Genomic DNA, 25,638 nt, shown 5'->3' with positions numbered 1-25,638 from the left:
TTTACAAATTGTTGCCAATGTTATTTTATTTTGAAACTTTTATTGAATACTCAAAATAAAAATATATTCAAAACGATGATACGCAAATATTGACGGTGTCTGATGTTTAACATGCTAGTTTCTAAGGATGTAGTCTACAGAAGCACGTCACTGTACACTGACCAGTGTGCAAGTGACAAATTGTATAATTAAAGTTTTTGAACTGATCCTTTAGGGGGGTGATCCTAATTTTTAGGTAGTGTTTCGAATATCATAGGTAGATTGGTATGATTCCTCTATCCCATTGATTTCTTTCGAATACCCTTCTCTTCATTCCTCCATTCAAATGTTCCATCATAACTAAATCTGACTTCTTCGTTGACATCTATATCCAATTTTGCCATAAACACGATATAAAGTTAAAGCAACAAGTTTTGTTATATCTGAAGGTGCAGGGTTTCTATTATCATTTAACGCAACCTCGAAACGTTTACCATTGTCATTTCCAAGTGTTGGTAATGTGCAATGTGTGATACAATGCAATATAATTTAAAAAAGTGAGAAGTTTAGGGCTATAAAACCAGGTTCAATCCACCATTTTCTACATTTGAAAATGCCTGTACCAAGTTAGGAATATGACAACTGTTGTCCATTCGTTTGATGTGTTTCATCCTTTGATTTTGCCATTTGATTAGGGACTTTCCGTTTTGAAATTTCCTCAGAATTCAGTATTTTTGTAATTTTACTTTTTTCTGCACTCAATACTTTTTTTGCTGCGAATTCTTGACTATGATCACAAATGTGAGAATATTGGAAAGTAATTTATATATAGGGAGAGAGAATACGAAACAGATTATTTCATAAACCACAATTTTAAATTATCGTTCGGGGCAACATACGACGAAGACGAAAATTACCTGAAAACATGCTTTAAAGAAATTTGGAGAAACTCGTTTCTTTGTTTCCCCAAATGTTATTAGAAATTAGATGCAATTCTGCTTACTCTAAACATTAATGGTGTCAACAACCTTTTAATAAAGGTTATTTCCCAGTTTGGTACGTACAGTAATGTTCACATAAATGTATTTATGTGTTGTTTTTTTTTAAGGTAAAGCAATGGACTGTAAGTAATTTACATGTTTACTGATAATGATATGTAAAATAACCTTGGCATAGGTTGAGTGTCCTTAAAATATTAAGTATTATAAAAACTATTGTATTGCATAGCCTTGTTAGTAGTTACACGGTAATACAACCTGTTTAAGAACGGTAATACAATCTGTTTAAGAATCACACACTAGGTGTTATCTAGTAATTTATTTTTCATATTACACTGCAAATTTAATTCATTTTAAGATCTTATATGTATGATTAATTGAGTGTTGGTTGCTGAACGTCTAGTAGCAAATATTTCATAATTCAACATATTTCAATAGGAAATATACCTGTCGTAAGTCAGAAATCTGATGTTTAGTAGTTGTCGTTTGTTGATGTGGTTCATAAGTGTTTCTCGTTCATTATATAGATTAGACCGTTTGTGTTCCTGTTGGAATGGTTTTACACTAGTAATTATTGGGGCCCTTCATAGCTTGCTGTTCGGTGTAAGCCTAGACTTCTTGTTGAAAACCGTAATTTGACCTTTAATAGTTTACTTTTATAAAATGCGACTTCGATGGAGAGTTGTCTTATTGTCACTCTTATCACATTTTTTTATTATATATATGAGGTAGGTCCTTTATAAAGGCCATCCGAGATGAAAATTTGGAAATTTAGACTGCTTCTTCAAAATGAGGATTAATTGGATAGGGACATAATTTTAATATTGAAACAGGCCACCAACGAAACCATCAAAAACTTTTTGAAGTGATCTAAAAAAGCAAAGTGACCCTCTTTAAACAAGGCCTGTTATGCGTTCCCATTATGATCGGACGTAGCTGCGTACTTGTAAATCCCGAACAACGAATCGGACGCCCAACTTTTAAAATTGTATGGGTTAATATTGATTTGACGTGATCGACACTGATGATTATTATGGTGTAAGGCGTCCGTCTGGCGTGATAGACTTTAATGATGGAACTCATGATGAATTTAAAAGAAATGTCAGATGAACATTATTAGAAAGCTCCAAGAATCTTTGAAATTTTACACGTTGGGCGAGAGGTTAAGCTAGCCACGAAATCAGGTTTAATTCACTATTTTCTACACGTAAAGGAAATGTCTGTACCATGATGAATTTAAAAGAAATGTCAGATGAACATTATTAGAAAGCTGCAAGAATCTTTGAAATTTTACACGTTGGGTGAGAGGTCTAAGCTAGCCACGAAATCAGGTTTAATTCACTATTTTCTACACGTAAAGGAAATGTCTGTACCAAGTCAGGAATATGACAGTTGACTGTCCCTTTAGTATCTTTCGCCCCTCTTGATTTTGCCATCTATTAAATAATTTTCTGTTTTGAATTTTCATAGTAGTAAGGGATTTTTGTTGTTTTACTTTATACTACATGTACGTAATAATCATTAATGAGTGTGTCAACCACCGGTTTAAAGGTTCTTTCCCTAATGGGTATTTTCAATTATATTAACGTTTATATATATATATTTGTAAGAACTAGACCGTAAAGTACGTAACTTTAAAAAATATGTTTACGGATTACGTTCATTCACACTATGCTCACATTTTAAAAATAAAGGTATAATAGAGTGTATAAATATCTTTACTTTTGTTGAATTGAATACAAAAAGATGGCGTGTTTCTGAAAATGGTGTTTTGGGTCGTCATGCCAGTAACTAGGCGGTAATAAAAACATCATTTAAAGCTGTGTGTAATAATGTTCCTACTCAATTTCATGTAGCACTTAAAGGGTGGGTCTATATGCATTCCATTTTAAAAAGGGGGTTGGGGGTTCCCAAATCAGGATAAAAAGGGAGAGGGGTTCAAACCATATGTCCCCTTTCAAGTGCATTGTTAGTCGTTAAGAAAGGGAGATAAGACACCAGGAACCCACTGGATCCGCCACTGCATTCCAAATAAAAACATTGAGAGAGAGAAAACAAAAGAATCAATTTATGAAATTAGTTCTCAGATGAAAGGTATAATCTTCCATTAAAATCACATGATTAAAGCATTTATGAAAACGGTGTGTTGCTTTAGCGCAGTTATGCTTCCATTTGATCATCAAAACACCCAACAAACTTTTAATTTGCGGCGCGCCAAATTTGCACGATGATGACAGCTGGTTGCTTATAGGTAAGTGCGAAATATTGTTCGCACATTATGGACAATAACATATTTATAGTGAATACATTACGTAGGGCCTGTTTTAGAGGCCAACAAGGATGAAGGTCTGGGAAATTTGGACTGTCACAAGAATTTTTTTCTTATTTGCAGAATATAACATATTTATCAGAAATAACAGTCATCGTATATATAACTCAACATGCAGATATCTTATACGTTCAGGTATTTCACATCCAATCTTTTATGGTAATATTCTTTACAAAGCACAAAAAATGTCAGTATTCACCTCAAAAGCTTACAAAACCTTTAAACAGACTTATTAAGAAGGGGTATAGTTACGATACTGTTGTCAGGGCATTAAAGATTGCATATTTTGGCTTTAATATTGATTCACTTATAGGGTCTTTGCATCGTAACTAAACACATTTATTTTTGTTAAAAACAGTTATTGGCATGACACGGGTTATGTTCTTCTCATATATCTTATGAAAGTATGATACTAAACCCCTAACGGGAGGGATTGTGCCTGATATTCATATAATGAAGACATAATCTTTCAATCAGTTTTATTGAGGTCTGGAGCTGGCATGTCAGTTAACTGCTAGTAGTTGTTATTAATGTATTATTAATGTATTATTGTCATTTTATTTATTTTATTTTGTTACATCTTTTGACATCGAACTCGGACTTCTCTTGAACTGAATTTTAATGTGCGTATTGTTATGCGTTTACTTTTCTACATTGGCTAGAGGTATAGAGGGAGGGTTGAGATTTCATAAACATGTTTAACCCCGCCGCAATTTTGCGCCTGTCCCAAGTCAGGAGCCTCTGGCCTTTGTTCGTCTGGTATGATTTTTAATTTTAGTTTCTTGTGTATAATTCGGTATTTAGTATGACGTCCATTATCACTGTACTAGTATACACATTTTTAGGGGCCAGCTGAAGGACACCTACGGGTGTGGGAATTCTCGCTACATTGAAGACCCATTGGTGGCCTTCGGCTGTTGTTTGCTCTATGGTCGGGTTGTTGTCGCTTTGACACATTCCCCATTTCCTTTCTCAATTTTATCATAAAACAACGACATAAGTGCTGCACACTAAAAAGTAATTACAAATATAATACGTTGAGGAATAATGTCATAAACACAACTTTATTATAAATAAACTCATCATAGATACCAGGATTAAATTTTGTATTTATACGCCAGACTCGCGTTTCGTCTACCAAAGAGTCATCAGTGACACTCGAATCCAAAAAAGCTCAAAAGGCCAAATAAAGTATGAAGTTTAAGAGCATTGAGGACCAAAATTCCTAAAAGCTTTGACAAATACAGCTCAGGTAATCTTTTCCTAAGGTAGAAAGCCTAAGAAATAATCATAAACCAACAATAAAGAACCAAACACAGTAGAATAAAGTCTGATTTGGCACAAAACGTGTAAACAACAGCCTCGATGGACTCATTTCGGAAATAAGCGCCTTTGAGGTGCATACTGAAAAGTAAAATCGCTGAACTCCGAGGAAAAATTTAAAACGGAAAATTTAAATCATATTACTACATGGCTGTTTTATTACTTTCCCGTTTGATATAGTTTTAGCAGGAAATGTAACTTGGTAACCTGCATATTCAACACATGATATCGATTTGCGTCTTCACTCTCTGTAGTAAGCAAATATGGTGCATACAAAATCAATTTCAAGATCGCAGAAATTAATCTAACCATAATATAAATGGGTATGCGATCAGAAACTACAAAAGAACAATTGCTACAATTGAAAGTATAATGTAAGATGAGCTAAAATTACATGCAAAACCACAACATCAGCCTTCAATGTATCGATCCATTTTTGACGACGAAGGGGTGCTATGGTAAATTATTGTATTCTTGTCTTTCATTATAGGTACTAAAAGAACATCTGCTAATTTAAGTGTTAAAGCTGAACTTGGTAGACAACCATTAGAAAAATATATAAAAACACAAGCAATTCTTTATTGGGCTAGATTAAATACTGAATACATAAACCCTTTACTAAAAGAAAGTTATACATTAAGGAATTTATACTTGGTCCACTTTTATCAAAAATTCAACACAAGAAATGAATATTGATATACAAAAAATAATGTCCTGTCAAAATATGGAACAAGTTAACGTTTAAAGACTTGGATTAAGAATATTACAAGCAAATTTTATTCAGAACTACTGGAAAATAAAATAAACACTTTGAACGAAAATAACAAACTTTTTCTTAACCAAAATATTAAAGTCAAACAAGACCAAGAATTTTATCTAAAATATCCAAATTTTGAAACTAGGCGTTTATTTACAAAAAATGGAATTAGTGACCATAATTTGTTTATTGAAAAGGGCAGATATCTAAAAATACCTCGAGACAATAGAACATGTCCAACTTGTAAAACTTTAGAAGATGAAAATCACTTTCTCTTCCAATGTCAAATTAATAATGTTTTACGTATAAAACTTTTTAATGACATGGTCATAGATAATCCAATATTTCCAAATCTATCTGGTACTCGAAAACTAGGAGTCCTACTAAATCCTTCTAATATAAACTAAGTGAAAAAACAGGTTCCTTTATAAAACAGCTGAGGACAGGGGACTCTGAGTTAGTTTTACTTGTATATATATAGATATTTATGTGTTCAACTCAACTATTTTATTGTTGTTGTTACTTTTGTTTATGTCACAAGTATAATGTTACTTATATATATGACAAATAAAGATATTATTATTGCTGATGTGCTTTATCTATATGCCTTTTACAAATAATACACTTGTGGTTATAAGCATTTGAACAAAGTTTCATTTATTCCATTTTTAAACATCGGTATACATATATGTCTATCAGCCAAACAATGTTAGATATGTACATTTGACAAAGCCTTGTATCACACCGATGGACGAAATCTGTCTTAGATTTCTCACTGGTTCAGACGTACTTATATATGTAACACTCCCAAACCTGTTCATCCCCCAAAATGTGTCACTTTTGCCCAAACATGTCCGATACTAGCGATTCGCCAAAAACGTGTCTATACTGTCAAACGCTAGAACGTGTCATCATTGTCCAGTTGCAAGTATTTCATGTTTATTTAGAGCGAACATACAATTAATTTGAGTACAATTGCATTAATTTAGTGAATTATTTTGTACTTAACTCCGATAATGCCTTTTAAAGTAATCAACATATTGCACGGCGGGGTCTCGGCAGAATTACTTCCCCCTTTTTTTTAACAGTTCTGGTATTTTAAAAGTTTAATTTTAAACTTCGAGCTTCACTAAAGACCCGAACACGAACAAGAGACATAACGTCCAGTGCCAAATATTTCATGGATTATTTGAACGACATCATGCTAACAACAAATACTATAGATAGGTTTTGTTATCATTAAAAATAATGATGCCCTCTAACATACATCTGATGGCACCACAAAAGAGTGAATAGCTGCTAAGGTTTTAATGCGCAGAGAAAGGGACATTTTGAGTAGGTTTTTTTCGTTTTAAATTTTCCTCGGAGTTCAGTATTTTTGTGATTTTACTTTTTTCTCCCTACACGTTGCATATGATTTAATAACTACAATGTAACTGATCATGGCTGCTTACATGTACATCCAATATATATATATATATTGTAACGATTTCGTCCCTTAAACCGAGTGGTAAGTTAAATGGAATAAGGAGGCTCGATCGTACATAATTTGCATGGATCCTTTGAGTTGGTATAATGTTGAAATAATAACTAAGTCAAGTAACATTTCATAGGTATTTTATATAATATCTACATAATCCAATATTTACAATTGATCATAAAAACATACATTCATATTTATAAACAATTTGCCGTAATCATCTTTATTTATAGCCTAATATAGGTCAGGGAGGTTGACCTCAAATTTCTATGGGGTTGACTGTTTCCGTAGGTGGATTTTATAGAAGGTTTAACTTTTCAACCTTCTATTTCCAAAAGTATGAAATACTTAAAAGGGTTGGTTTATAATAAAATATTCATATATCTTATTTCCTAAAACGGAAGTAGGTTTCTAGAAAACCTCTTTCATGTTATTGCATCGATAGAAGGTTGACTAAGTGGAACGATGATTGACGGGACTTTCCCGTAGGTCGAAGGTTGACTTTTGCAAAACAAACAATAGCCATGTGCTAGAAGGTTTTTCTTAAAACAATTAAAATCTGCGTACCATACTAATGGTTGACTGTGGTTCAGACATTCTGATTTAGGTTTACTAAATACATATATTGCTACGAGAAATGTTACTGCTCTTGCAGACGATGAGAATAATTCTAAAGTTCGTTTCGTCAACCTTCTATTTGTAATTTTCCGGTCAATGGATCGACCAATCAAAACGCTTGTTATGTTCACAGGCAATCTCGTGTATTAGGCCGCCAATACACAAATAAATATGGCTTCTCTAGTAAATAAACTATGGCACTGCTGGGATTTAGATGATTACGGCTAAAACACAAGTTATTACATTAAGAAAATCAGTAAGCAAATAAAGTAAACACATTACCGAATCATTTATAATACAAATACCTGCCAACCAACCGTAAATATTCTGTACGAAGTGACATTCCATCGTAAAAATAGCGATGCGAAAACGCTAAACAAAAACAGCTGACTCGTAAAATTACTACTATAGAATATGGAGAACACGAGTACTATTAATTTAATAATACGATCAGTAGATCGTAACACAGCCCCCTAACCACTAGGCGTTTGTCCTCAAATACACAGAAACTATCTATACATTAATTAAATTGGTTGGTTGGCTGAAAACTGAAAACAAAAATCCAATAAGACAACCCTGTCTTATGATACAAGCTCATTCTATACACTCTATTCACATACCAGTAAATGGGTAATGAAAGTTCAACAACAAATTATGTCAAATAATGACATATCAAATAGCACTATCAATGGATATAAAATCCATAATTAACAAACCATTCTACCATATGTGAATCAATAAGCCAATACTGTACAGTAAAACCTGAGAAAAGAAAAGGATAAATTACTTCTCAGTCATACAGACATCATGGGGCTTTTCTAAGGTAATACTGTAGCTGTATTAGGAATACCTAATCTCACCATGCATAATAGAGATATTTAAATAACACACAGGTATATCATAATATCCACATCCAATGTTTTTCACATAATCCTATGAACGAAATTGTCTTAATGAAATCCACCCCCAATGTTCCTTCTTAAAGCAAGCTTAACTGCTGTAAATCCAATATCTTCTACTGTACAGCGAGTTCCAGGTGTCGCAACTCATAGTAGTTGCACTCCACCTGTAACTCCCTCAAGCTACGTACATCTCTAGGCAGCATATCTGAATGGATCTTGGCCTGGTTCCTCAAATAATTAAGGATTAAGTAAAAATGCTTTGCATCTCTGTCTAAAAAATATGTGTGGCGTCCATCAAATAAATATGGCTTCACAATGGAATCTTCCTTTATCATCTCTGACAAGAGTGAATCTGGGCAGGATTGTATAGCAATAGCAGAAGTTTCAAACCTAGTTCCGCCCACATTTATGAAGAAACGGGATTGCTGGCTCTTGTTCATCTACTCTAGCTTCAACTTCTTTACTGGGGTAGGGGTGTATATGGCGGCTGCTTGTCGTAGATCGGACGGGGAGAGGATTTCTTGGGTTGGGGAATATGTTGGACAAGGTTGGGTTGATATAGGAAGACATAGACTAGTAGAGATGAGTGGTATTTCCAATGATGATGATTCTAAAATGGGGGCATCAATAGGGATGGTTATAATAGGGAAGGCTGTAACAGGGACGTCTACAGATGGCATGACCGGATCAGGGCTGGTGTTGCAGGGATCACTTGGCAGAGAAGAAATGGGTTCCACTGCCGAAGTGAAACCCACAATATCACAAAATAAACATTCTCCTCTGGATCACATAGTGACACTTCCTCATGTTCCTCCATACTTCCCACTGAAGAGTTTTCCATATCTTTCAATAAATTTGAAAGTACCTCCTTCTGTTTTTTTACCGACTCCTTTCTGTTTTCCATTATCTTCTCCTTCTCTTTTCCCTTCTTACTCTCCTACTTCTCTACTTCTTTTTCCTTTTCTCCTCTCTATTTTCCTTTCTCTCCCTTTTTTCCTCTGGTGTTCTCTTCTTTTCCTCATCCTTTTTCATCTCCTTCTTTTTCTCTCCTACATTTCCAAATACCATATTTTCTTCATTATACAATTTCCCCAGCACTGTTCTCTGTTTCTTTGTCCCTTGGTCCTGCTCCTTCCTGTGTGACCTCTTTTTGCTGTCTTTCTGTAATTCCTTCTTTTCTTTCTTATCAACCTTCTCTGTGATCATTTTATCCTCCCTCTGTCTTTGGAACAGAAGGAACTGATCTTCTTCCTCCTTGGTGCAAGTCATGGTGGATCTATTTATAAGTTTTGAAATTCCCTCACACTTCTTGTGAGCTGCTCGGTGACTCACCAGGACTCTTCGCATCTCCAGCAGAACCCGCTGTGTTTCTCGGTCATGTGCCTCTTACAGATTATAGACTGATCAAACGTAAAATCACTGCAGATACCACAAGTATACCTTGTGACCTGTAATTATAAAAAGGAACATTTCCTTTAAAAGCTTGCTATTGCGATTTTATATATTTTCATAAAATAAATAAATTTAAAACTGTACTATACTGGATAGATATCTGGAATTTAAGGGTTTTACTTCCCCTTATACCTCTAATTAAACCAAATTGGAACATTTTCCCCTTCTCCAACCGATCTTGGTGCACCACCTTAGGTTTGGTTTTTGGTCCCTTCTGTATTCTATATATTACATCATTAAGTTTATTTACAACAATATATGGGCCTTCCCAATTATTTTGTAACTTTGGACACAATCCTTTTACACGACGAGGATTGTGCAACCACACTGGATCTCCTGCATCAAATGTTTGCATCTTAGTTCCAACATCATAATTTCTTTTCATCCTGTCGCTTGACAGTTTTAATTTATTTCGTGCAAATTTATGAATTACCTCCAACTTTTGGGATAATTCATAGGCATAAACAGTTTTTAAATACAAAGGTGACTTTTCAGTCTCTGGTCTACCCAGAATTAAATCTACTGGAAGATTAACTTCTCTTCCAAATAACATAGAACATGGAGATGTACCCAAACTCTCATGTTCTGATGACCGATAGGCCAACATTAATAAATAAATATATTCGTCCCAATCTCTGGTGTTTGCTTACAAAAACAGATAACATCGTCTCAATGGTTGAATTCGACTTTTCAACCATACCATCCGATTTTGGTCGGAATGGTGTTGTACGGGTTTTATGGATACCCAAAATAATACACATCTCTTTAAACACATAAGATTCAAAATTAAACCCTTGGTCTGAGAGGATTGAAAGAGGAACCCCAAAAATGGTTACTATTCTTTCCACAAATTTCACAGCCACTGTCACTGCTTCAGTGTCTGGAATTGGTATAGGTTCTGTTTATTTTGAAAAATAATCCTGAACTACCACCAGATAGCGATTATTATTGACACTTATTGGTAAAGGTCCTAGAATGTCAATAGCCATTCTTTCCCAAGGAGCACCCACAAGATACTGCTTCATTGGGGCCTTGGGTTTTTTACAAGGTGCTTTCCTAGAAGCACAAATATCACATTTGGTACACCAAAATTTAACATCCTGTCTCATTTTATACCAAAAATATCTCTGTTTAATTTTTGATAAAGTCTTTCTTACACCAAGATGACCACCGGTCCACTGTGTTATGTACTTGGTTCAACACGAACCTTTAAAATTAGTTGGAAGAACAATGTGTAGATCATAATGTTTTCCATTATAGCTTTCCCACTTTCTATATAAAATTCCATTGACAAGAATTAAAGAATTTAATCTTGACCAATAAAATTTAACTTCAGGACTCATATGAGATACATCTGCCCATATGGGTTTAACTTCATCTATTTTCCATTGGATAATTATACTGATTACATCATCAGATAACTTAGATTCTGAAACATTTTCAAAATTTATCTCTTTTACTGGGTCGTCCTTCTCATTTTGACTGCAACCATAATCCTTAGATCTGGTATAAACTCTTACTATCTTAGACTGAACAATCAGGGTTTATATCTGGACACTTACTTCTAAATTCATTATGAATTACACGACTTTTTACTTTGTGGCACGTTTCGTCACTTGTCATGTTTGGCCAATCTTCATTTATACCGCTAATACTAGTTGTTGTAACTGATTGTTTGACACTAACATCTTGAACATTTCTGCAAGATTCACGAATAGTGACATTATCATTACATTTTTCAACCGTTAAAACGTTTTTATGAGTTAGAACCAATTCATAATTTATTTCTGCTCTAGCATAGTGAGGACATTCTTTGTTATAGCAAGGACGTCTACTTAGGGCGTCTGCATTATTATGGGACCTTCCAGCTCTGTGCTCAACTTGAAAATCATATGATGCCAGGACCTCGAACCAACGAGCTAATTGACCTTCTGGATTTTTAAAATTAAACAACCAACTTAATGCACCATGGTTACTTCTTACCTTGAAGTATTTACCATATAAATAATGGTGAAAATGTTTAATAGAGGCTACTACAACTAGTAGTTCTCTCCTGGTAACACAATATTTTCTCTCAGATCTACTGAAAGTTTTACTAAAGTAACAAATTACTTTTTCTACTCCATCCTGGAGTTGGGATAGCACTGATCCCATACCATCATTACTCGCGTCGGTATCCAAAATAAATAAATCCTCCCTGGTAGGGTAGGCTAAAATAGGTGCACTAGTTAAAGTAGTCTTTAATTCTTCAAAAGATTGTTGACATTCTTCTGTCCAGACAAACTTTTGGTTTTTCTCAGTAACCTTATACAAAGGTTTAGCTTTATCAGCATATTTCAAAATAAATTTTCTATAGTAGGATGTTTATCCTAGAAAACTTCTCACATCTTTTATACTCTTAGGCACTGGCCAGTCCTTAACTGACTGAATTTTATTAGGGTCAGTAGCTACTCCACTTTCGCTAACAATGTGACCTAAAAACTTAACTTCTTTCTTAAGAAAGTTGCATTTCTCAGGATTCAACTTTAAATTAGCTGCTTTTAATCCTTGAAAAACTTCTTTGAAGTTCTTCATATGTTCCTCAAATGATTTTGAGAAAACAATTATATCATCTAAATAAACTAAACAAATTTTCCAGATCAAACCTGATAAAACTGTTTCCATCAATTGTTCAAAAACAGGGGCACTATTACATAGACCCATTGACATTCTCTTGAACTGCCAGAGACCACCCCCTGGAAAGAAAAGGGCTGTTTTTGGTCTATCCTCTTTGGCTACCGGAATCTGATAATATCCTGACTTTAAGTCGACGGTTGAGAAGAACTTAGAGACTGACAGGGAATAAATTGTGTCATCTATACGTGGTAGGGGGTACGATGGGCGTAAAACCAATAAATTTACGGCGCGAAAATCAATACAGAATCGCCAACTACCATCTGACTTCTTCACAAGAACAATATTGGAGTTCCAGGGACTTGGTAAAGGGTTCTATAATATCTTGCTTAACCATTTTCTGAATTTCATCTTCAGCATCCTTCATTCTAGATAGGGGTATTCGTCTGGGTCGCTGACGTACTGGAGGGTGATTTCCAGTATTTATTGTATGTTCAACTAAATCAGTTAAACCAAATGTCCTCAGAGGACTTTGAGAATATGTCACTATATTCTATTAAAAGGTCTCTAAATTTTTCCTTTTGATCTTTATCAAGATTAGCTTGACAAAACTCAAATACTTCATGTAAATAATCAGGTAATTGTCTCCCCTTATTTACTATAGCTTGGCCACCAGCCACACTATTAACAAACTCAGAAGTTTGAATATCTTCTTCATTTACTTTATTGCAGGTAGCAATAATTGTACCTTTATACAAAGTGCAGGGCTCTTTATTTAAATTTATTATCCTCAAAGGAATATTATACATCTCTTGATGTACAATTGATCTTGCCACCAATAAACCATTCTTCTCCATAAATTTCTCATTAGGTTCTATCAAACCAGCTAAACCTCTAAAAATAGGCTCGTCTGACACCCCAGAAACAATCATTTCTGAGTTAGGAGGTACATCTACTGTCTCTTGTATAGCAACTCTATAACAAGATTTAGCACTGCTTGCATAATGATAACATTGAATTATCTCCCCTTTAATCTTCAATTTATTTTGACTTAACAAGACATCACAGTCATGAGTCACAAGAAAATCCATTCCAATGATACCTTCATTGGAAATATCAGCCACTAAAACATTGTGGTGATAAATATAATTCCCAAGACAAATTTCAACATCAATTTGTCCTATAAATGGTGCACTATCACCAGTAGCAGTAATTAAATTAATATTTACAGGATTCATTTATGGAAGTAATGAGGGATTTATTTCATCAATAAATTTCTTACTTAAAATAGTAACATTTGCTCCTGTATCCACAAGAAAAGCTAAACATTTATCATTAATTTTAGCTCTGACAAATAGTCCCTCATTATTTGCCAAAGATTCATTAATCTTTATCGACTTGGGCCATTCTATCCCGGCCTGGCTCCGACCCCTGAGTCCGACCTCAACTGGTTTTCCTGTTGATAGTAATTATTCTGATTTTGTCTATTCTGACCAAAATTATTATTACTCTGGTTAAAATTTCTATTTCCCTGACCAAAATTCTTATTCTGGTTATTATATCCTCTCTGACCATACTGATAGTTCCTCTGTTGGTTACCTCCCTCTTGGCTATTCCTATTTTGGTTTTGGGACATACCCTTTATATTTCTGGACAATGAGACCAGTTCTCTTTTAAAATCAGTCAATTCATTTTTTAATGATTTTAAATCTTCCCCCTTGTCATCATTCAATTCTGTATTAAATCTAGCATCAGTCTGAACTAAATCTGCCTGTCTTACCATGCGACCTTTTTGCTTCTCTGCTAACTTTAGTGTTTCTAGCCTAACAGCTAGTGTTTCTGCTTGGTGTATAGATTTAGGGTTAGATTCCCTAAGTCTTAGTCTCAGATCAGCATCTGGTAAAGCATCTATAAAATGTTCTAGTGCTAATACACTAGTTATTGTAGATGGGGCACTTGGATATGCTTTCCGTATTCCGTATATCGTCAGATTATCGGAATTCCAATGGGGACTAACTGTGCACCACTTATTGCGGACCTGTTTTTGTATTGCTATGAGTTACAATTTATGACAAAAATAAGCAAAGACCCATCGAAACAACATCTGATTAACAAATTTAATAATACTTTTAGATATTTGGATGATATTTTGGCTCTCAATAATGACGACTTCAGTATGTATATTAAAGAAATTTATCCTGTTGAACTTACTTTAAATAAAGCTAATACTAACAATGACCACTGCCCTTTCCTCGATCTTGATATCTATATCACCAACGAAAAGCTGAATACTAAAATTTATGATAAAAGAGAAGATTTTTCATTTCCTATCGTTAATTATCTATTTTTAGATGGTGATGTTTCCTTGTCACCATCTTACGGTGTTTATATATCTCAACTTGTGCGATTCGCTCGTGTATGTAACAATGTTTTAGATTTTAACGAGAGAAATTTATGTATTACTGAAAAATTATTACACCAGGGTTTTCGATATCACAAACTAGTCAAAACATTTACTAAATTTTATCATCGGTATAAGGACATCATTCGTAAATATAGCTCAACATGCAGACTTCTTATACGTTCAGGTATTTCACATCCAATTTTTTTATGGAAATATTCTTTATAAAGCACAAAGGTGTCAGTATTCACCTCAAAAACTAACAAAACCTTTGAATAGACTTATTAAGAAGGGATATAGTTACGATACTGTTGTCAGGTCATTAAAGATTGCATATTTTGGCGTTAATATTGATTCACTTATAGGGTCTTTGCATCGGAACTAAACACATTTATTCAAAAACAAGTTGTTGGCATGACACGGGTTATGTTCTTCTCATATATGTTATGATGGTATGATACTAAACCCCTAACGGGAAGGATTGTGCCTGATGTTCATATGATGAAATCATAATCTTTCAGTCAGTTTGATTGAAGTCTGGAGCTGGCATGTCAGTTAACTGCTAGTAGTCTGTTGTTTTTTATGTATTATTGTCATTTTGTTTATTTTCTTTGGTTACATCTTCTGACATCAGACTCGGACTTCTCTTGAACTGAATTTTAATGTGCGTATTGTTATGCGTTTACTTTTCTACATTGGCTAGAGGTATAGGGGGAGGGTTGAGATCTCACAAACATGTTTAACCCCGCCGCATTTTTGCGCCTGTCCCAAGTCAGGAGCCTCTGGCCTTTGTAAGTCTTGTATTATTTTAATTTTAGTTTCTTGTGTACAATTTGGAAATTAGTATGGCGTTCATTATCACTGAACTAGTATATATTTGTTTAGGGGCCAGTTGAAGGACGCCTCCGGGTGCGGGAATTTCTCGCTACATTGAAGACCTGTTAGTGACCTTCTGCTGTTGTTTTTTTCTATGGTCGGGTTGTTGTCTCTTTGTCACATTCCCCATTTCCATTCTCAATTTTATTGCCTAGTCAATTTCTTAATTGACTGAGCCAACTCGGGTAAACTTTCTTCTTTGCCTCTCATACGGGTCTGGAGTTTTGCCCTAAAAAGTTCTGTTTTTTCAGCTGAACCATATCTATTGTCCAAAACTTTTACTGAACTATCATAATCCTTCCTAGATTCTTTATCTAGTTCATTTAAAAGAGCTCTTTGTATACAACTGTGGCTTCATGGTGACATTACTAGACTTGGGTGAATGGGTATGGGAATTGGTCAATCTTGGAACCTGAGGTCTATCCAGTACAGCATAGTTTTAATTTATATTATACATTTTATCTTTATTAAATGAATAAATATTATCTTTGTTTTGTTGTTGTTTTTCTGTATTTTGATTTGTCTGATTAGCTTCATCAGGAACTGCTAGCCCATCACCTTTAGATATGTTTTCAGTGTTTACCATGTCACTCATGTGATTACTGTGATTTACTAAATCTTTATTTTGTTCCATCATTTCATAAATGGTAGAAATATTTTTCTTGTTGTCATAAACATCATCTTCAATTTGGCTAATGCGACCCTCAATAGAAGAAATTTTGTCTTCAAAATCTCTTTTTATCTGATTTACAGCAATGATAACTTCTTTTTGACAATTAGAAAACTCGTGGGTTATCTCCCCTAATTGGTTATGAAATTAACTTTTAAGGTTTCTTAATTCATTCATAAATAAGTTTTGTTCTTTGTCATGGCTTATTGTCTGCTCTGCATAGTCAACACTATCAACCTTCTGTTCATTTAAAGGAATGGTTATTTCTCCATCATTTTCCTCTTGGAAAGAATGATTTACATCTATAATTACTTCTCCAGATTCATCCATAATGTACTAAAATTTTATTAATTCTTATTATAAAAATTTAGTGAAATAGATTTACATCAAGTGAATATACTAAAGCTTCTTTAGTATAATTTAAAAATTATGTATTTCAACCACCAAATTCAAAGAATCCCACTTCTGACACCAATGTAAGGATTTCGCCCCTTAAACCGAGTGGTAAGTTAAATGGAATAAGGAGGCTCGATCGTACATAATATGGATCCTTTGAGTTGGTATAAGGTTGAAATAATAACTAAGTCAGGTAACATTTCATAGGTATTTTATATAATATCTATATAATCCAATATTTACAATTGATCATAAAAACATACATTCATATTTATAAACAATGGGCCGTAATCATCTTTATTTATAGCCTAATATAGGTCAGGGAGGTTGACCTCAAATTTATATAGGGTTGACTGTTTCCGTAGGTTGATTTTATAGAAGGTTGAACTTTTCAACCTTCCATTTCCAAAAGTATGAAATACTTAAAAGGGTTGGTTTATAATAAAATATTCATATATCTTATTTCCTAAAACGAAAGTAGGTTTCCAGAAAACCTCTTTCATATTATTGCATCGATAGAAGGTTGACTAAGTGGAACGATGGTTGACGGGACTTTCCCGTAGGTCGAAGGTTGACTTTTGCAAAACAAACAATAGCCATGTGCTAGAAGGTTTAAGTTTTTCTTAAAACAATTAAAACCTGCGTACCATACTTATGGTTGACTGTGGTTCAGACATTCTGATTTAGGTTTACTAAATATATATATTGCTTCGAGAAATGTGACTGCTCTTGCAGACGATGAGAATAATTCTAAAGTTCGTTTCGTCAACCTTCTATTTATAATTTTCCGGTCAATGGATCGACCAATCAAAACGCTTGTTATGTTCACAGGCAATCTCGTGTATTAGGCCGCCAATACACAAATAAATATGGCTTCTCTAGTGAATAAACTACTAGAACACACCCGTCATTTACAAAATATTATAAATATAACATCAATATAGATAAATAATGCTATTCTAATTATATTAAAGTATTTATATTATCTGGTCTTATTTTCGGAAAATTTCATAGTTCATCCGAGTTTGGGATGACTTCTATCAGTTTCCATGTGTTTCCGGATAACGGTTTTTTCAATCAATATCGAAAAAGATTGTAATTATCTTTGATCTACATCATTATTCAGGTAAGACAGCTATAATTTGAAAGAATAATAGTCGTACGGTAGTCAAAGAACAACTATGCTGTTTTTTTGTGTTTTTTTTGTAATGTATAATGCCTCGTACCAGATTATAATATAAATATTGTAATTAATGTCTATCAAGCATCATAAATAAATACAAAATTAGATAATAAATTAATTAATACACAATGATAACTTTGCCAACCATGTTATCAGTTCAAACAATTCAAATACACTTAAATAATTTTCCTAATATTCCTTTTCTTTTATGGTTAAAAAACTTGTTTTGTAGAACGAGCCTATTTCTAAACTCAGTTTTAAAAAACAGAAAATACATTTATCTTCTTTGTTCTAAACTCTGACAAATAGTGTATTTTGTGAATTGAAAATATAATAACTGTAAGAAAAAAATTAATATCATAATATTCTATATCATTTATTTTGTAACCCCAAATCAAATTTTTTAGTGTTAAAATGTGTTTTCCAAGTTTAACTTTTTCTAACAGATTAAAAATGTCTTTCCAAAATTTATCAAGAAAGTGGCATGTAATAAAAAAGTGTTCATAATCTTCTGTAATGTTACAGTGATTGCAGTCTGAGTTTTGGCATATTTTCCATTGTTTTAATAAAACTTTGTTTGGAAGAATAAAATGTAATAGTTTCCATCTGAACATTTTTAATTTATTTTCTTTCAAATAATTATGAACAAATTTTAGTATGTTTTGAGCTTTATTTTCTATGTTTTCAAAATTTAGTAGTCTCTTCCATTTGTAAAAGCCAATTGGTATTTCTTTATCTTGTTCTAATAGTATTTTGTAAATTTTACTTGTTTCTAATTTATTTATATTTTGTTTAAAGTTATCTTTGTCATAAATATACACAACATTATCTGTTAGTACATTAGTTGTTCTTGAACATTTTTCAGCTAATATTTTTACCCATTCTTTTGGTATAGCTTTTTTTAATTTTAAAAATTCAGTAATCCAGTTTGTCTTTTTATTAAGCTTTTGTCTAATAAATCTTTCTGTTATATTTCCAGATTCATCTATGATATCATTATGTTGCTATCTATCCAGTTTTGGAATAATAATGTTTTTTCTTGAAATTTTATCCATTGATTTCCCCAAATAACTTGTTGGCGGATTAGTCTGTAGATTTTTGGGTTTTTATTATTATTATTTTTGTTCTTGATCCAAACTTTGATTATATCAAGATAAAACTCTGGTAGCTTTTTTATATCTGGTATTGAATTTATACTATCCAGATTCATTTGCAATATAAGATTATTTCCAAATTTGTTTAAATAAAATTTTGGTATTACCGTCCAGTTTAAGAATTGCTCTGCATTTAATCTTTTAATCCAACCTGTTTTTATTGTTTCTATGTATTTCTCTAAATTAATCATTTTTAATCCCCCATTTAATTTGTCGTAACTTAGTACGGAGCGTTTAACTTTTTCTGTTTTGTTATTCCATAAAAATTCATATATTATTTTTTTAAACTGGTTTTAATACTCTTTATCTATGGTTGAGACAGATGCTAAAAATGTAATATTAGGAATAATTAATGATTTAGTAACTGTTATCCTTCCTATCATGGTTAAGTTTCTCTTTTTCCAATTAAGAATAATTTTTGCTGATTTTTCTAAAAGTTTTTCAGCATTTAATCTTTGACACTCTTTTTTATTATGACCAAAATATATACCTAGGCTTTTTACAGGTATATTTGTCCAGTTAATATTTTCATGTTTATCTTTGCAGTTTTTTTGCTTCCCAAGCCAAACACCCTCAGTTTTAGCTCTGTTTAATTTCAAACCTGACAAATGTTTCAATCATATTAAGTGCTTTTGAAATGTCTTGTTTTGTTCTAAGAAAAAGAGTGGTATCATCTGCTAGTTGACTAATTTTTAATGTGTGAGTTTTGCCATCAAGTTTAATTTCAAAGCCTTTGAGGTCATGATCTTGTCTGATCCTACATGCTAAAATTTCAACAGCAATTACAAAAATTATCGCACTGCATGGGCACCCTTGCCTAATCCCACGAAAAATGCTTATAGGTTTTGAAATCCAACCATTGTTTATAACTGAGCTTTTAATATCAGTATATAGAACTTTAATCCATTTCAACATTGAACTTCTGAATCCCAATTTTTTTAAAGCTAAAAACATGAAATCCCAGTCTAAAGAATCAAAGGCTTTAGAGAAATCTAAGAAAAGAAGAGCTCCCTCTATGTTGAATTTTTCTGCAAAATCAATGATATCTTGAATTTGTCTAATGTTATATCCAATATGTTTATGTATTACATATTTGTTTTTCGTTCATTTTTTTGTACATAAATAAGGCCGGTAGTTTTCTCTTTTGAATATGTTTTACATTGTAATTTCGGGGACTTTTATAGCCGACAATGCGGTATATGGGCTTTGCTAGTTGTTGAAGGCCGTACGGTGACCTATAGTTGTAAATTTCTGTGTCATTTTGGTCTTTTGTTGAAAGTTGTCTCAACATGGCAATCATACCACATCTATTTTTTGTAATCAATTATTTTTTGGAAAAGATTTGACTTGAGAATTTCAGAAAAAGTATCAAAAGTTTACATGAATAATTTTAGCACTTATCTGTATGATCCTGTATATTTTGAACATTCGTTACTATATAAATAAAGTTTACTAATCGATCGGTGGTCATTGATATATCATACAGACCCTCTCTATTTAATAAACTCTGTGACCGCCGTGGATAGTAAGCTTGAAAATGATAGCAGATAGAATTCTGAAAATACACTTTATTCGTAGTATATTTTATGTTCAAAGTATACAGAAAAACGCAAACCAGAAGTCTAATCTGACTTTAAATTTTGTTCAATGATGAAAACAATATCCGGATGTCTTTTTCTCCCAAAATAACTTAATCTGAATAATCATATGAATGGATGACAAATTCGACTATACACTGTACCTATAGGACACAGAGGCATGTTGATTAATTTATTGGGGAAAGAAGAGAAGCCACACACAAAATGAGGTCTTCTCGTTTAATAGTATAGATTGCACTGCTGGGATTTAGATGATTACGACTAAAACACAAGTTATTACATTAAGAAAATCAGTAAGCAAATAAGGTAAACACATTACCTCATCATTTATAATAAAATACCTGCCAACCAACCGTAAATAATCTGTACGACATTCCATCGTAAAAATAGCGATGCGAAAACGTAAAAAAAACCTCGTAAAATTACTACTATAGAATATGAAGAACACGAGTACTATTGATTTAATAATACGATCATTAAATCGTAACAATATATATAGTCAAACTGACCCATCCCCCCGTTCAACCAGGTTACACTGCCAGTTTAAAAAGACCTAAAAGTAATTTATTTCTATTTTCTAATAAAATGGTAAAATAAGTATACGTTAATGAAAAAGCAACAACCAAATAACCTACGTATTTATTACATGGACACGAATGCATGACAGTTACAGTAAAAGAAATAAAAAATTTTGTTTTGGACACGTTTGGTGGATTGGAGACGTTTAGGCGTTAATAAAAATGACACGCTTTGGCGACCTTTTATATTAAAATTTTAGCAGTTCATTGACGTCATATGGACGCGCTTGGGGTAATCGGACACATTTGAGGGAAAGGTAAAGAATAAATAAAGGCAACAGTAGTATACCGCTGTTCAAAACTCATAAATCCATTTTTCCTAAAAAAAAATTTTGCTGCATATTTATCAAATTTAAAAAAATTGCACTATTTACGGTATGAAAATTGGCACACATAATCTTCTCGCGTAATCAAACCAAATGGCATTTTATAAAAGAGGGGTCCTGAACTCGTTTACAAGTTAGATAAGTTTGAATGATAAAAACCAGTCGAAAACTGAATCTTTTCCCGACAAGTCATAGTTTGACGTCGCGAAAATAACAATTTACGTTAGCAACGTCATTACCTCCCCTGTAACTGTATCGTATGCCCTTAAAATGAGACAGCGATTGTTTCTTTGTGGCGTGATTTCTTAGACGACATTGTAGGCAAGTTTGTTGAAAAATTTCAAATGAGTGTATTCAATCAGGAACCATTAAGACTTCATGTTTTTTTTTTAGAAAAATGCACACTTACACGCATAAAGGGTTGAAGACATTTTTTTGTAAATCTATAAACCTTTTATAAACAAATCGTCACACTCATCCTAAAATGTCTTGTTTTAATCCAATGAAGCTGTCGATCAATGTACATCGCCACTATAGAACATAGGAAATAGTTGACGGATATGGTTCTCGAGAGCCTCTACTTTGTGTTTTTCGAAAAAAAGTTTCCCTTTTATGAAAATTTTGAACTCTAAAACCAATTTAACACAACTAATTGCGTCACATAAAAAATAGATATCTTTTATGACAGCAGTTACAAGATTGATTGATTAGTTGTTTGTTGCTAAAGTCCAGTTGAAAATATTTTATTCATGTTCAGGACAAGAATTAATTACTTCAGTTAGTAGTTGGTGTTGTAGTAGTTGATGTTGATGTAGTTGGTGCTGTGGTAGTCGCTGTTGGTGTTGTTGTTTGGGAAGTTGTTGTGGCTGGTGGTGTGATATCTAAAAGTAATAAAAACAAAATTAATATAAATTCATTTCACCAGGCAACTGATGCAATTATCATTAATTGTTACATTGGTTGCAATGAATTTCATTGATTTCCCAGTGAAATTTTCTGAATAGCCATATACAAAACCTTACATCACTGATAAACTTACTTGAAGGAATTCGATCCAAATAATGTATACATTGTTGACCACTATTGTAAGAAGGAAATGAGCTACACATTTGAAGGACATCTTCTATAGTATCCTGTAATCGACAAGTCATGGCCACATCTGAAAACAAAAGTTATTGTCATTTAATTTGCATACTTGAATTCTGAAATTTTGCGATGTTTTTAAGATTATGATAATTCAATCTGATTAAAATCCAGATCTGTGTCTAAGCCATTAAAGCTTACAAGGATCTAAACTCGTTCTGTTATAAAGTCCTTCAGGATCCTCTGGTTTGGTCTAATTGATACACACCTTCAAAAAGTTGAAGGCTGAAGTTTCATTGGCTAATGTAATAATTACCAGAACAGAAAGTAAACCCCAGTATCTGTATTGTAATCAGATGGGTGAAAACTGCACTTGTTTGCTATTTTCAACAATTATGATTTAATGAATGCATGCACAATATTTTGAATTTCAAGAGATTTTAGAAGTTTTATTCAAGAGGTCCAGTGTTCTCCAAACAAATTTTGTGTAAAACTGGTTAATCATAAAAATTGTTAGGAGAAATAACAGCATTACATCCATAACAAAATCTAGGAAAATATTCTTTTTTTTAAATTTGTCTATAGGCTTGTATGCACACTTTGGAAAATCCACAAAATCAAATATCCATAAAAATATATAAATTCAAAGTACAGTGAAACCTGTATTAAGAGATCAATCAAGGGAGAGCAAAAAAGTGGTCTCATAAGACAAGTGCTCTTTTAAAACAGGTTAAATCGATATGGAATGCACTAATTTAGAGGGCTCTAAAATCAATGGTCTAATATCACAGGTTTTTGCTTAATACAGGTGGTCTCTTTAAATCAGGTTTGACTGTATTCTCATGTTAAGAAAATTCTATGTTATTGCTATAGATATAAACTTACCGTAGCATGGCTCTGAACATGGTGGTATAACTCTTCCTCCTTCACAGGAGGGAGTTAAAATTGAGCACATCATTACATATACAGGTACAGGGCTTGAATTTACTGTACAGTCCATATATAGGAAATGATCTAGCAATAGTAATGCAAACTGGCTAGCCTCTGCTTCTGATTGGTGGCCACCAAAGTTGGGAAATGACGTTAAATTAAAGCCAAATGGTTTACAGATGTTGTTATGGTAACCTGATGTGGCCTCTATACAATATGTAGTTGATGTAGTAGTTGGTGTAGTAGTTGGTACTGTAGTAGTTGGTACTGTAATAGTTGGTGTAGTAGTTGGCACCGTAGTAGTTGGTTCTGTTGTAGTTGGTGTAGTAGTTGGTACTGTAGTAGCTGGTGTAGAAGTAGTTGGTACTGTAGTAGTTGGTGTAGTTGTTGGTACTGTAGTAGTTGGTACTGTAGTAGTTGGTGTAGTAGTTGGTACTGTTGTAGTTGGTGTAGTAGTTGGTACTGTAGTAGTTGGTACTTTAGCAGCTGGTGAAGTAGTAGTTGAAGTTGTAGTTGGTGTAGTAGTTGGTACTGTAGTAGCTGGTGTAGTAGTAGTTGGTACTGTAGTAGTTGGTGTAGTTGGTACTGTAGTAGTTGGTGTAGTAGTAGTTGGTGTAGTTGGTACTGTAGTAGTTGGAACTGTAGTAGTTGGTGGTGTAGTAGTTGGTACTGTAGTAGTTGGCACCGTAGTAGTTGGTTCTGTTGTAGTTGGTGTAGTAGTTGGTACTGTAGTAGTTGGTGAAGTAGTAGTTGGTGTTGTAGTAGTTGGTACTGTAGTAGTTGGAACTGTAGTAGTTGGTGTAGTAGTTGGTACTGTAGTAGTTGGTACTGTAGTAGTTGGTGTAGTCGTTGGAACTGTAGTAGTTGGTACTGTAGTAGTTGGTACTGTTGTAGTTGGTGTAGTACTTGGTACTTTAGCAGCTGGTGAAGTAGTAGTTGGTTCTGTTGTGGTTGGTACTGTAGTAGCAGTTGGTACTGTAGTAGTTGGTGAAGTAGTAGTTGGTACTGTAGTAGTTGGTGTAGTTGGTACTGTAGTAGTTGGAACTGTAGTAGTTGGTGGTGTAGTAGTTGGTACTGTAGTAGTTGGCACCGTAGTAGTTGGTTCTGTTGTAGTTGGTGTAGTAGTTGGTACTGTAGTAGTTGGTGAAGTAGTAGTTGGTGTTGTAGTAGTTGGTACTGTAGTAGTTGGAACTGTAGTAGTTGGTGTAGTAGTTGGTACTGTAGTAGTTGGTACTGTAGTAGTTGGTGTAGTAGTTGGTACTGTTGTAGTTGGTGTAGTACTTGGTACTTTAGCAGCTGGTGAAGTAGTAGTTGGTTCTGTTGTGGTTGGTACTGTAGTAGCAGTTGGTACTGTAGTAGTTGGTGAAGTAGTAGTTGGTACTGTAGTAGTTGGTGTAGTTGGTACTGTAATAGTTGGTGTAGTTGGAACTGTAGTAGTTGGTGGTGTAGTAGTTGGTACTGTAGTAGTTGGTGTAGTAGTTGGTACTGTTGTAGTTGGTGTAGTAGTTGGTACTGTAGTAGTTGGTACTTTAGCAGCTGGTGAAGTAGCAGCTGGTGAAGTAGTAGTTGGTGAAGTAGTAGTTGGAGTTGTAGTAGTTGATGTTGATGTAGTTGGTGCTGTGGTAGTCGCTGTTGGTGTTGTTGTTTGGGAAGTTGTTGTGGCTGGTGGTGTGATATCTAAAAGTAATAAAAACAAAATTAATATAAATTCATTTCACCAGGCAACTGATGCAATTATCATTAATTGTTACATTGGTTGCAATGAATTTCATTGATTTCCCAGTGAAATTTTCTGAATAGCCATATACAAAACCTTACATCACTGATAAACTTACTTGAAGGAATTCGATCCAAATAATGTATACATTGTTGACCACTATTGTAAGAAGGAAATGAGCTACACATTTGAAGGACATCTTCTATAGTATCCTGTAATCGACAAGTCTTGGCTACTTCTGAAAACAAAACTTATTGTCATTTAATTTGCATACT

At 33.5% G+C, this 25,638-nt stretch overlaps 1 protein-coding gene and 1 pseudogene across 1 annotated transcript in view; both read right to left on the bottom strand.

The window, feature by feature from the left end:
* LOC139498060 (MAM and LDL-receptor class A domain-containing protein 2-like) overlaps positions 1–25,638 on the bottom strand; it is a 257,555-nt gene that overhangs the window by 186,926 nt on the left and 44,991 nt on the right. The window lies entirely within an intron of this gene.
* LOC139499239 (putative uncharacterized protein DDB_G0271982) lies at positions 8,041–9,733 on the bottom strand (annotated as a pseudogene).

Source organism: Mytilus edulis, chromosome 12 (genome assembly GCF_963676685.1).
Source record: "Mytilus edulis chromosome 12, xbMytEdul2.2, whole genome shotgun sequence".
NCBI lineage: Eukaryota > Metazoa > Mollusca > Bivalvia > Mytilida > Mytilidae > Mytilus > Mytilus edulis.
The sequence above is the reverse complement of the archived record's forward strand: the minus strand, read 5'-3'. Positions and strand labels throughout refer to the sequence as shown.